The sequence below is a fragment of the Callospermophilus lateralis genome, chromosome 9, assembly GCF_048772815.1.
Source record: "Callospermophilus lateralis isolate mCalLat2 chromosome 9, mCalLat2.hap1, whole genome shotgun sequence".
Classification (NCBI taxonomy): domain Eukaryota; kingdom Metazoa; phylum Chordata; class Mammalia; order Rodentia; family Sciuridae; genus Callospermophilus; species Callospermophilus lateralis.
In genome coordinates this window covers 19,066,922-19,081,371 of record NC_135313.1, presented here as the reverse complement: position 1 = coordinate 19,081,371, position 14,450 = coordinate 19,066,922, and the positions used below count along the sequence as shown (strand labels likewise).

Here is a 14,450-nt window from a genome sequence, read left to right as displayed (position 1 = left end):
CCCACCACGACAAGCTCAGCCCACACCACTCAGCCTGCAGGAAAAGGGGCACCAGTCAAGGGCAGGGTGGCAGCAGGCCCACCAGAGGGCCAGCCAGGACCCCTGAGGAGCTGAGCCAAGACGCAGCTGACTAGCCAGCAGTCCTGTGCCAGAGGGGACCGGCACTCCCTCCGTAGAGGGCGCCATGTGGGGTGCTTGGGCAGGGGCTCAGGCACCAGGGTGGCAGGGGAGACACCTTGGGGATGGATGGAGAACACAAAGCAGAGGTCTTCGCTGGGGAGAGCTCTCCTTTTGTTTGCAGGCAGCTCTAGGGACCCCCAGAAGCAACACTTTCTCTGAAAGGAAAAAGTGAGCTGTGGGTGGCTCCGAGCCAGGGGGCTGACTCAGGAGCAAGAACCTCCCCCACCCAGAGGAGCTCAGTGATTTCACACCCTGTACAGTCAGCAGCCCCGCTCCAGACCCGAGGCATACACCCCACGCCCTCACGCAGGGCCCCACCTTCCGCTGCAATCCAGCCCCCCCCAGGTAAAACACCCCCTCCCAAGACTGCATCCACCCCATCCCACACCCAGCAGCCACACACTGAACCCGACTCAAGACCCTGAGGCGCACACCAACCAGAAGTCACCAAATCAGAAACACAGGGGCCTGTGCCGGCGAGGTGACCCCCACAGCAAGAACCACAGCCAGCACGGCGTGGTGAACAGCAGCTGCGACAGCGTGTGCTCCCCAAGTGCCAACCCTGGTGCTCGGCACTGCACACACCGCGGTCTCTAGCCCTGGGGGCAGGTGGTACCTACGTAGCTGATCCAAAAGGACAGATCTGTAGACACAGCACCTGGGGCGAGGGGGCTGCGCCTGACAATCAGAGCTAATTTACTTAAAAGACCGTGAAATTTGTGTTAGGCTACATCCACCCCCCCCATACACACACACACACACACACACACACACACACACAGTAGAATAAACACATAAAAGGCAGGAATACCCCAAAATAAATATTTAAATTTAAAGCCACAAACATTTCAGAAAATACAAATGTTCTTGCCCTGCCCAAGGATCAGCCCTCGGGCCAGAAGTGACAGTCTCTAAAAATAAACCCTTGTACAGAAGCCCACGGCCAAAAACAAGTGATTAGACAACCACAGAACAGGAACATGCTGATCGACACACACACACCACAGCAGCCCAGTGACGTCATCAAGAGCCCGCACAGAGATTGCAAGCGAGGAGGCACCCACGGACCCCACACGCGCTGGGGGCTAGATGCGCTGCGGTCCCTGTGTGCTGCAGAACCAGCTCTGCCCTCAGTTTTCCCTGAGGCTTTGGGACCTCAGCCAGCAGCCAGCCCCGAGTGATAAGGGGCCACAGTGTTATTGTGGTGGCCCTGGGTCACAGGGCTGGGGCCAGGTCTAAACTGGTGGGAGGCAGCGGGGAGACTGCCTGATGATCCCCACCACCTGATGCCCTGGCCCTTCCGTACCCCTCCTGGGCATGCCTCATGCCAGTGTTAACCCTGTTCCGCTCCATGATTGACCCACACACGGGCTACTGTTATAGCAAAATCAGAAACAATGACTGCTAAACCACCAACGTGCAGTAAGAAAATCAAAGAGGTATAAATTGTTTAATTAAATCCTGTTTGTTAATTGCAAATGAATGTGTTTCCTGCTGTCCTCAAAGAAGGGGCCAGTCGCTGCTGACTGCCCTGTGCTGGCCACAAGGGCCATGCGCTCCAGGCCAGTCTGCCTAGAACTGAGTGCCCTCCTCTTTGTAATCAAGGGCAGGATCAAGGACAAGAGGGCTGCCCAGCCCTGGAGGGCTTTGCAGGGTCCAGCGTGTGGGCACAACCTGTGGAGCAGCTCCCCTCCCCCTGTCGCAGAGATGGAGGTAAGTGCCCCCCCACACACACACATACACAAACTCGTCCCTCCCTCTCCCTGTCCACCGCGACCACATTAAGAGCTATTTACCGGACCACAAGAAGCCGGAACTCAAGGCTGGTTTCAATCCATCAAGGCAGGAAGGGCAAAGAGAGAGGCAGACAGACAAGGACAAGGATAAAATCAAGGGGGGAGGAAAGAGAGGGGACCTGTAGGGGCTGGGGGAGATGGCTTGAGAGGCCCCCAGAGCTGTCAGATCCAAGACCCAGCAGCCTCCGCGGGATGGACCTGGCCAGGCCACGTCACCTAAGGTGAGAAGCCCTTGGTCTCTCAGAGGGAGCGGGGATGGCATGGATCCAGGGGTGGTGGTGGGGGGCTCTGGCTGGCTGGGGGTCAGGGTACTGGCACAGGTGGCCATGGAACCAAATCGAGCAGAAACACAGGCCCAGGCACCCCAGGGTGCAGTGCTCCCAGGCCCCGCCCCCGCCCGCCCTGACATCTGTCTCAGGGCCCTTCCCCTCACCATTTCTCTGGGGACCCTGAAAAGCCCACAGTCTCTCCGAGGCCCTCTGGCTTTGTCTGACCGTCTCCCTGATCTTCTCGGCAGCAGCTGGAAGCCGGGACCCCACCCCCGGCGCGATTGGATGACATTCACCGAGGGGCCCTATTCCGCCTCGGCCCTCATCCAGATGTGCGAGTCAGGCTTTTGGAAGGATCTGAGGAAAATCCCCAGCTGACTTGGATGCGGACCTACTCCCTGAGGCTCCCGCCCAGTGGGGCTCTGTGCGGAGGTGTGTGTGGTGCTGGATGGACTACGCTGGCCAGGACGCAGGGTCGGCCACTCGCACCCGCCTCATATACTTAAAAAAGGACAAAAAAAAAGGCGGGGTGGGGGGTGTGTGCTAAGGCTCTTTGGTTTCAGAGTGGCTATTTTCTAATTTGGATGTTCTTAAGAATCTCCTCCAGGGATTGTAAAAAAAAATGTAGATTCGGGGTCATTGGAGGCCAGGGTGGGGCCACAAGTCAGCATTTTAAAGAGGCCTCCTGGGGTTCAGGCACACAGGTGGACAGTACCTTGGGAAACCCAGACACATGTGAACAGCACTCCAGACACTGAGTGGAGCCCCTCCCACTTCCTAGCAGGAAGGGTTTCCTGTAGGTCCATGTCCCAACAGATGGCCAACTGGGACGCCCAAAAGGTGGCCATCAGGTTGACTGAGAGAAAGGGACCCCTTCCATGATGAGGACTCCACGAGGAGAGACCCCTCCCTGACCCTCCAGCAGGCCTGCTTTGAATAGGGATGATTTATCGAGGGTTTCAGGATGGGGCCCTTGTTGGTAAAAAGTCCTTTGGGTCCATATTCAGCAAATAACAATTCATTAAAAGACATTACCCAGAGCAGCAGTGACCAACCACCATGGAAGAAAATCAATGCGTTGCCAAGAGGAAGAGGCTCTGTGCCCTCCCTGGGCACAGGCAAGTGGGGGCAGGCTGGGTCCTCAGTAGGAGGGAATCTGAGCCCCTCAAAAATAGGTGTAGGGAATCAAAGGCCACGTGCACCCGGGAGATGGGTGAACTTTGTCGAGAAGTGGGGTTTGGCTGGGAGGCAGGCAGGACAGCAAGTTCTGGACATGTGACCCCTTTAGCCTCAGACGACCCCGGCCATGGGGGAGGCAGGGACGAGGGAGCCATAGGATGGGGCTGGGTCCCAGGGAGGCCAGAAGGGCTGTGGTTCTGAAGCAGAGACAGAGGGGAAGTGTGTCCTTCCATCACACCCCTGCAGCCAGACACACCCACTGCTCAGAAAGATGGCCCAGTCCTAATGGCCCATTCAGCCTGTGGCAGCCACTTAACTGCTCCGAGGCTGGCCTCAGAGCCGCCAGGTGAAGAGGTTGGCTGCTTCCTTGCAGGTCTGCTGAGTGCTGGGGTCCAGCAGCTACGCCCCTGGGCAAGGCCAGGCGTATCCAAGCTCTCGGCACGCTTCCTCTCTCCATCCTCCGCCCTCCATCTTCAACAGCTCTCACCGTCCACAGGGTACAGCCACCCCGGCCAGATATGCCAGGCCTTTCATCACCAGGTCCTGCCTGCCTTCTGAAGGTCCACTCTCAATACCCCCAACACCTCCACTCCATTCACTAAACTCTTTATACATTCTGCCCTGTGTCTCCGCACATGCTGTTCCCACTCCTAAAATGCCCCTCCTCATCTTGCCCCTGAGTCTCCCAAACTCCTGGGCAAACCCCTTCGCCCTCCTTCGGACTGACCTCCAAACTCAGGTCAAGCTCTGCCGTGTTCCCACAGCCCCTGGCGTCACCTCTCCTCTGACACCCACTGCACAGTCATCACTGATGTCTGTCTGTCTTCCAGAGGCCGAGTGCTCCTGGTGGAAGAACCTTTGTTTCTCTCTCTCTCTCTCTAGGGCCTGGTTCCCAGAGGATGCCAATGTGGTCTATGGGAATGGAGCCTCTTGGAGTTCAATGCTAATTTACTTGGCCGTACAGGACAGCCCTACAGAGTGCAGAGCCTGGCACGTACTATAAATGCTTCTTACACTACATTAAGTACCCCCAAAAGCTGTCAGTCACTGAGACAGTCTTCTCCAATGCAACTCAGTGGAAAATCGGGGGTTCTAGGAGGACTCCAAGCTACTCCTAAAGGGATAAGAAAAGAGAGACACGCAGCCTAGAATAATCTTTTCTAACACACACATACATTTTGCACATAATTTAGGGAGTTAAAGGACACTTCTAATTCTATAGAAGTTAAGATGTACTCATCTAAAAGTAAGGGTACAGTTTCTGGGGTCCCTCTCTGTCACCCAGGACATCTGTGAAGGAGACCACGCTGTGTCCAGAGTGAGAACACACAGGACAGAAGCCTTCAGGCTGGAGGCCCTGAGAAGCATCCAGTCCAGAGAACCCCAACAGGTTTTCCTTGGCTTGGTGTTAATACCAAGAGGTAACGTGCACCAAGAGGACCAGAGAGCACTGTCCATAGCCCCAGCAAGACCTGGGTGCCTCCTGAGACATCCTGGCATGGGCAGCAAGGGTGTCCAGGGCTCTATCTGTGATGGCCTTGGCCTCTAGCTGGGCCCATTTCCTGTCCCCTGCCAGCCAGCAGGAGACTGAGGCAGCCCCTTATCACCACCATTTGCAGAGAATTCTAGAACTTTCTAAAGGGAATGAGCTTCCTTGGGGGCTCCAGAGATCATCAGAATTGTAGGCTGAAGGGAAATCCCCAAGCCACTGAAGGGGACCCACACAGAGGATATACAGCCTCTGAAACAGGAAGGTGGCAGGAGGAAGGTGCCACCCAGGGGACCCAGGCTCACGCAGGGAGGAGGCCATTGACACATGACAGGTGGGAGACAGGCAATCTAAGCGTGGCCAGACAGACACCTGTCCTCCCTACTTAACAGCACACTTTGGAAGGGACCCACGGCATGTCCAGAGAGTGGACAGAAGAGAACAAGATTCTCCTCAGAGCTGCTGTCAATCTTTTCACAGGTGGCTCTGACCCTGTGCAAGTGACCTCCCCAGTGTCACCCATAAGCCAGCCTCTGGATCCAGGGAAGATGGGCCAAATGAGCTTCTCCTGGCCACGTCTCCATCCTTAGTTTCAGCCAATAAAGAAAGAGGGAGCAGGGAACAGGGAGGGCTGGTGTCTGAATGACCCCAGTCTGCATTCACCCAGACCCCTGCCCACCCACGGAGCCCCCTCCCTGGGCCTCAGGCCCTCAGGACAGCAGAGGGACCTCAGAGGGGCTCCCAGGGCATCTAAAAAGTCTTGGAGCTTTTAAACAGAAGGACTTAGGGGCCAATCCATCCCCTAAACACTCGCCATTTTACAGGCTGACAGTGAAGCTCGGCAGGCTCGGGACCCCCAAGGTCACCCAGCAAGGAAGTGCCCAACAGACTGCCGTGCTCCTGCCCCTAAAGGGGCGTCAAGGTGAAAATGGCTGGAAGAGCAGGGGCAGGAAGGGAGGGTGGAAGACGGACCCTCTGGACAGGACCGATGGGACTTCAGCCCAGTGATGTGACAGATGTGTTCCCAGAACCCCCTCAGGAAGGACTCGAGACACTATTCCCAGATACCATCGGACTTGGTTCACACGGTGCCCTCCAGAGACAGGGCACAGGGGCAGAAGACCTGATCTTGTCGGTGACCTTTATCTCCTGGTGACGCGAGGGAGCAGGACCAGGAGGGTAAGGAACCTGCCCTGGTCACATGCCAGCCCAGGCCTGCAGAACTAATGCCAGCTCAGGTCAGCCTCCTGACTCTGGCCTGGCCTGCAGCACCCAGCCCAGGGAAATCGCCCGAGCCCGGGGCACTGCTCCCCACCCTCGCCCGTCCGGCCCGTCCGGGCACCAGATAGCGCAGGCACACTCGGGAGGGCAAAAATAGCTCCCAAGCCCACAACAACCCCAGCCCTTCTCTGCCAGGCCAGGAACCTGGCATTCAGAGAGCCCTGGCCAGGGGGACAGTGCAGCCGCCAGGGCCCTGCCAGCAGAGCCGGGAAGAAAGGCGTGAATGGGAGCCCCATGGGAGGACGGTCGCGAACTCTGAGCACTGGGCGCCCCAAATCTCCAGCCACAGAGAGAAGGGCATCCTGAATAATGTCTCACCGGGCCACCCACACTTCCGCACGTCCCTCCGCCTGCCCCGTTCTCACCCAAGGGGGACCTCTGACCCAGACACACCACCCTCCCCACCCAGCTCCCCTCCCACCAGATGACAGTGGCTCTTACCTGTCTCAGGAAGCAACTCCAGAAAGGGACAGCAAGGTCCCCCACGTCCACATTCAAAGGCACCCAGAGGCCACAGCCCTGCCCAACCTCACACCCTTCCCAGGTCGGGTGGAGGCACACCAGGGCCCCCAGCACAGAGGCGACCCCACCCTGTCCCAGCAGAAAGCCTCCCAGGACACACACAGGCGACACGGCTATCCAGGACAGAGAGGGGGAAGGCGAGAACGGCCCGGCCCGATGCGCTCCTGGTGCCTGAAGTTTCAAATCATGCCTACATGGCTGCAGCTGCGAGTGCGTGGGTCCCGCTCAGGCTCCCTGGGACTGTCCTGTCGGGTGGGAGGAGTCAGCGGCGCCCGCAGCCTGCCCCTGTGCTGCACACACTCACACGCACACACCCTCTGCTCCGGAGCGGAGCGCGCTCTCCCCCTCTCGGCTCCTCGGCCTCACTCTGGCTTGTAGGAAGCCAGTGGGATAAAACTCTGTCTGTAATTTCAGCCAGCTGCGCCCCTAGGGCTCCACTTATCATCCTGCAGCTATGTAGTGCTTGAATGACATCACAGTGGCTTCGCGAGCCTCCAGCCGGCAGGGAGAAGTGTCCAGCCCAGCCCTGCTCCAGCCCAGCCCAGCCCAGCCCAGCCCCAAACCCAGAGACAAGTGGGAGCCAGACCCCAGAAGCAAACGGAGGCTGAGCCCGGGGTAGACCGGCCAGGCTGCGAGGGCCAGAGAGAAGAGAACACTCCTAGGAGGGTATTGAGATTTATTTTCCCAAATATTCCACATTTTTCCCCATTCTCAGCAAATGGAAGGCGGGACAGATGACAACAACTTTCCAGCTGCTGAACAATAAGGTGGAAATCTCTTTCCCCCCTTCCTCTCCCGCTCTCGCCACAACGGGGCCGAGTCTGGAGGCAGGACACTTCCTTGGCTTGGGAGAGGAAAAACACCAAAAGTAAAACCCTACGAGCCCCCTGTGCTTCCCTGGGAGGAGCTGGGTGGCACTGGCAGGCCTCGGGGACGGGGTCAGGAGGCCAAAGCAGAGTTCTCGGGGAAGAGCTTTGAATTTGGGCCCAGTGACCTTGACACTTGGGGACGCCTAGCCCTGAGGTGCCAGTGGGCATCTCCAGGTCACCTGAGAAGCCCAATTGATTGGCTGCTCCCCTTCTGTGGCAACTGAATGGTGGCCCCAATGCAGCAGCTGCCCTGAGTTCCCACTGTGATCCCAGGGTGCCCTGAAAGTGCCAGGAATGTCCAGCTGATAGACAGCAGGACACCAAATCCCAACCCTTACTTGCGGGTTGTTGGAAGCTTATTTGGATCTAGTGGACTCTCCCAATCCATTTCCAAGAGTTGGCAGGAGGTGGCCTGGGGTCTGCAGCCAGACCCCAGTGAGCCTCAGCGATGGTGTGCCCTTGCAGGGGGACCCCAATTAGCCTGTGACTCCAAAGTGCTTCTGCAGCCCAGGGTTGCGCCCACAGCACCCTGGTGCCCACAGTTTCATGACCAGGAGTGGCACTGAGGCTCAGGAGGGAGAGCCAGCCAGGCACAGGCCCCCTGTCTCCCCAGCTTGCTTGCCTGAGCTCCAGGGACCAGACACCTTGTCCTTTGAACTTCCCCTCCCCCACTGCCAGCTGCTTCTTAGGTAAAAGGGAAAAATAAGGGAAAGAACAAAAATGTTCCCCAGGCCCTGTACGAGCACACTGGCTGCCATATCGTCACTGACAAGATGGCAACCCAGTGCCAAAGACCTCACTGGGGTTTTGCGGCTGTTGTTTTGGCCCTGCTACAGATGGAACCAAGGACCTCGCTCATGCTAGGCCACACCCTTCCACTGGAGCCCTCCAAATTTAAAGAATTGGGGGGGGGGTAGGGGAGGCAAGAAAAGGGTCCACAATGCTTCAGGCTCCAAACTGGGGAAGAAGACGATTTGGGTGAATTATTGTAATGATCCCCTTACCTCCCTAGAACCTTCTAGTACAGGCTCTCGAAAGGGTTAAGCTATCCCAGTCCACCAGCCTGTCCTGTCCCCACCCATCCACAACACTGCTAGCCTAGCTCTCATTTGCATACAATCTTCATATTTACTTGCCCATCTGTATGCCATCTGTATTATTCTATAAATTTTTTAAATATATTTAACTTAAACTAGCTCTAAGCATCAAGATGCATGAAATCACAGATTTGGTGTACAAAGTACATTCATTTTTTTTCTAATATGCACTCACACAGATACACCTAGAATCAGTTCATATATAACAAGCAGCCTGACCCACATACCCTCCCTTAAAAACCCCATGATACAAAGGCTCCTGCAAATGGTAACCCCTCCACTGGTCCCCACCACCATCCAGGTACCGGCTGCCCTGGAAGCTCCGGTAGGGTTTCATAAAAGCCCTGATCCCCGGCCCCACCCTAGACCTACAGAGACTGAAATTTCAGAGGCGGTGCCTGGGAGTCTGAATTTTAAAACTCTCCCCAGCTGGGCATTAGCGACAGCCAAGTTTGGCAAACACTGGTCTTAGCTGAACCTAAATACTTCCAGTTGTGGGATATTACTGTCTCTCAAAAAGAGCCCATCTCATCTTTTGGTGGCTGGAGAAAAAAAACATCTCCATGCCCCATATTCTATAGTAAACTGGCCTTAAGTTTACCACCTCTTTGGGATGGCTCAGAACACGCCAGATCTCTCCCCAATGAGCATCCTTCAACTGAACATGGTGGGTGTCCTCCCCAGGGTCTCCTTTGACAAGTCACCCTCTTGAACACCCCGCCAGGCCCTAGGCCTCAGACACCTAGTATAGCTCCCAGCGGTTCTTGATTACTCTGATCAAAGTGCAGAACCTACCTGCAGCCCCTGTGAGGAACCTAACAGGCCCAGCACCTCCCACTATCTAGAAACCATGCCTTTGCTAACACAGCCTCCGGTTATGCCCAGCCCTTACCACTCATGCCAGCTCAGCACCAGCCAGGAACTTGGGGACCGAGAACATGGCTCCTCTATCATAGCAACGCTCAAGGTTTAGGACACATCATTTGACCTATTCTTTCTCTGCTAAACTACCATGGCATTGGGCTGGGGTTGTGGCTCAGTGGTAGAGCACTCACCTAGTATGTGTGAGTCCCTGGGTTCAATTCTCAGCACCTCAAATAAATAAATAAAATAAACGTACTGTGTCAACCTACAACTAAAAAATATTAAACAAACAAACAAACAAACATGGTATCAAATGTCCAGCAAAGAGGAGAGTCTTAGGAAATGGCCAAGACTCCAACCATGTGACATCGTCCAACTAACACCTACTGGGACTGTCCCCGGATCTGGTCTCTTGTGCCTCCAGAGCACCCCCTGTACTCCCTGAGCCAGCCCTGAGCAGGGCAGTTTTATAAAACACGAGTTCTCAAGGCAGCGGGGTGGACCTGGAGACCTTCTGGAACCCCCTCAGGCACCCAGGATTCGTTGAGATCCCAAATTTGCTACTGCCAGGGAAGCCAGTCCCGGCCACTTCCTAGAACTCGGCATCCTGAGCTCATCCAGCCCAACCCCAGCCCAGCCCTATTCTGTCCATCAACTCTGGGAGGGAGAGTTGCCCATCGCCACAAATGGTCAGTGCCGGAGCCAAAACTGTTACCCAGGGCCCTGGGCTCCCAAAGGGAAGTCCTCCCCACTGCCAGATCTGGGCCGGACACCCCGAGAAGGATGACTGGAAGGGTATCAGGAGCCCCAGCACCTAAGAACCACACAGCTCCAGGTCCAGCTGGGCAAAGGAGGACAGCCCTGAAAGGCAACTCCCACCCACAGGTCAAGCAAACTCCCCATCCCCTCCAGGAGGCCCTTCCAGCCGCGGACCTAAAGCTGAGGACACACCCGGAGGGTCTCTCTGGGAAGGAGAGGGGTCCAGCCTCATCGGTCAGCTGCTGGGGAGGCTGAGCCCCTTCCTGTGACGTCCTTTCATGTCATTGGCAGATACAGAACACCCACCCAGGCTAGGGTCTTCCTCTTGCTCATAAGGAACAAAATGGCCAGGTGTCTTGGTTTCCAAGGAGCCCCAGGCTAGACCAGGAGCAGGAAGCAGGTCATGGAAGAGCTACTTCACAACCTGAAGTCAGGGGAGGTGACAGCAGCAGAGATAAGAGGGTGGAGGGGGACGGTGGTCTTCAGCCAAGTGATATGTCCACAAGAGACATGTGGCCATGTCTGGAGGCATTCTGGGCTGGTGCATCGGAAACAAATACTAGTGACAACTAGCCGGAAGAGGCCAGGAGTGCTGGTCACCCACCTGCAGTGCACAGGACAGCCCCCCCACAACAAGCAAATGTCCGTAGTGCTACAGCCCAGAAGCCCTGAGCTACAGGGAGGGGGAGGGATTGGCCTGGGAGACCCTCAGACTCTTCGTCCTGGATTTCAATCCCCACTGGCCACTGACTTGTTGCTTGACCTTGGGCAAGTGATCTCCTCTTCCTGGGTCTCCGTTTCCAAAGCAGTGACACGGGAGAGGAGAAGGAGAAAAGCTTTGAATCCTAAAACTTCTGGTCCTAAGGAGAGCCACCAGGGAGGAGAGGCATGGTCAGACTGTGCCCTCCCCAGAGGGGGCCCTGTCAATGTATCAAAGGTCCAGGGAGGAAGGAAGGAAGGGCCGTTGCCTGGGCGGGCCCAGCGCCATGTGTGTGTAATGGAAATGTGCTCCCAGAGTCCCCCGAGAACTTCGCCCCTCCTCCAGCCCGGGGGACACAGCAGGCTGCAAGCACCCCCCAGGGCCCCTGCCTTCCAGGGTCCCCCATGCCCTAACCCAGAAAGGCAGTGGTCAGGGCGGTCTCAAGAGCGTGTTCCCCAGGAGCAGGACAGAAGCCTGGTACCAAAAGGGCCACTCAGGAAGGGAACTGTCAACTCCCAGGCAGATGTGCCAGGGCAGGGGTATATCCAGTCACCGCCCTCCGGCCTCTCCTCATCCCCACTGCTCAAGGGACACCGGTGACATCTCAGCAGCATCCTCACTTGTGGAGTTGGAGGGAGAATGGGGAGAGGGCTGTGGGGCTTGGGGACAAAGAAAGAGCAAATGGAAGGAGGCCAGCAAGTTACCAGCTCTGCCCTTCAGGGCTCGCCCCTGAGAAAGCACCTGAGGCTTCCCCAACAGGACGGTGGCAAGGAGATGAGGAAGCCCAGAGTTAGAGCTTGGAGGCACCAACAGGCAGGAAGCAATGGAGGCCGTCAGCAAGATCACCTGCCCAAACCCGGGTGAGCGCGGGCCCCGCCAGTGAGCCCCGGGAATCGGCTGCCTTCGCTCTGAGGATGGAGGGGCTCCAAGCTGCCTCCGGGCAGGTTCACCATTCACACACAATTCCCACTGGGGGACAATCTCCAATCCTGACCCCAAACAGGCCCGCTCTCCCCAGCCACCCACATCCATCCAAACCGGCAGGGCAGTGTGGTCAGGACCACCCCCATCCCAACAGATGGCCTGTGCAGTGGGCTGGGGTCTGTGTGGCTCTATGTGTGATCGGAGGGAATGTGCAGGGGGTCTCCACGGTTCCTGGCAGGAGAGGGCACGGTGGTGGTCAGGGTGGTCAGCTTCCCATCTCAAATAGACCCTCCCTGACCCACCAAGGCCACCCACCCCTGGAGCACAGCACTGAGTGGGAGCCAGGAGCCAGGGTACCAGCTCTGGGCATCTGCCTCCTGGGATCCGGGAGGAGCGTCCATGTTCTCAGAGGCTCTCAAGCCCTGTTCAGACAGCGGGGGCGGGGAGGAGGAAGGACCTGAGGCGCTCTGAGCTTTCATTTCAAAATCTGACCTCACCGGCCCTGGGAAGGGGAAGAACGGACACCAAAGGGTGCGATGCCGCCAACAGTCCTTTCTAAAAGCAATCAAAGCAACTCAAGGCAGACGGGCATTGACTGTAGAAAGATGTGAAGGCAGGGTGCTCGGAGCCGCGCCCCCCGCCCCCCAGCTCAGCGCTGCTCCCAGACCACAGGGAGAAAGGGCCTGGGGATGGACGCACCAGGCTGGCCCTGCATCCTGGAGAGAGCAGGAGGGGAGGGCAGTCCACAGATTTGCCGTCCAACACAGGAGGCTCAAGTCCCCTTGGGAGTCTTGTGGGTACAAAGAATGCTTGGACCAAATAAATAAATGAAGGAGGCACAGAGAAAAGGGAGTTTAGGGCAAGATATCAGAAAATGCCAGGGCTTTGTCGGAACCCTCTAGACAGTGCCTCCCTCATCCCACCCAGACGGATTCTCCTCAATTTGCTACCCATTCCTGTTTCTGAGTCCCAGAAGACAAGAGAGTTCTCTTGGCTGTCAGACCTCCATCCCTCCTACTGCAGCGGAAACCCAGTCTCCAGCTCTGCCTGCACGTCTCTAACCAGCTGCTGGATAATAAACGGACCTAGAGAAAGCAGAGTCTGGCAGCAAGAGCAGCAAACTGGGAATCGAGGGGCCAGAGTACTAAGGGATGCGCCTGCGTGGGCCTCAGTTTACTCCTCTGTGAAAGGGGAAAGTAACCCAGATGGTCCTGGTGGTACTGCCTACCTCTCGACGCCCAGGGACCCACTGCAGACAGATGCTCAGCCAGGCACTGTTCAGACCCCACAGGTCTGCTTCTCCTCTCCTCCTTGCTCCTGCCTGGGTGGCGCGAGGCCCCCGATGCATCCAATGCTATTTCTGCAGCAGCCAGGGAGCCCCTGGGTTGGACAGGAACGGTGGTGACTTACAGGAAGTCTGTAAATACACAGCAGCCTGCAGAGGTCCCCAGGGCCATGTAGGGCAATAGAGGCTGATTTATTTTCATCAGTGTAAAGCTGAAACTCAATCCCCGAGGCAGGCTGACCCTGCAGACGGCAGACACTCCCCAGCGAGAGCAGAATTAGCCAGCCCCCAGACTGCGGGCCTCGCCCCTGGGACTGGTGATGGGAGGCAGAAGAGAGAAGGCTGGGGTCAGCCAGCTCAGCCTCTGCGGCTCTAGTTCCCGCTGACCTGGCCTCTCTCCATTCTGCCACTGGTCTGTAAGGGTCTCTAGGATGCAGAGCTGGACAGGCGGGCTTCCCATCTGAACTCAGTTCCTCCTCCCAGGTCTCTCAAATACCATGTTGCACGAGGCAGGAAGGCAGTGTTCCTGGGGCCTCAAGCCATGGTGAAGACACGGTGAGAAGTGCCACGTTGAGAAATAGGGGCACCGGAATACAGGCTCTATCCCTACCTGGCTGTGCAAACATTGATAGGTAACTTAACCTCTCTATGCTTATTTCTCCATCTCTGAAATAAGAATAAAACTAAGCTCACAGAGAGGCATGAGGAGTTCAGGAAATTCTGGATGCATTACAACCCCTCACATAGGGAGGCTATGCATAAGATATATGGGGAGCAGGGGACAGATTTACTCCTAGTCCCTAACCAAATAACTGGCTGGGAATGTCAGCTAACACAACCCTGATGGAGACCAAATTGCAACTTTTATCAAAATTGCATATGTACGTATACATTCTTCCACCTCACGATTCCACTTCTAGAAAGCTGTCCTAAAGGACTTGCACATAAAACGGGTCTATGTGTGAGGTCATTCACAATAGCATTTCCCAAAAAGATCTGGAAGTAACCTAAGTGTCCACAGTATTCATATATAGTCTAAAAAGTGCTTGTTACTAAAACCCAGTATGTATGTGCAGTGGAATATTATATAGATGGAAAAGAGGAGAAGACTGTGTGCTGTTACAGAAAGACCTTCTCAATGGGCCGTTAATGGGAAAGCGCAAGTAAAAGCCAGATCCTTGCGATGACTGCCAGACCTAAAGGATCTGGTCCCCGTTACCTGTGACCTTGTCTCCC

General features: G+C 56.3%; 1 protein-coding gene across 16 annotated transcripts in view; it reads right to left on the bottom strand.

Moving 5' to 3' along the window:
• Positions 1-14,450, bottom strand: part of Tns1 (tensin 1) — a 248,433-nt gene that overhangs the window by 45,393 nt on the left and 188,590 nt on the right. The gene's annotated exons all lie outside the window — the stretch shown is intronic.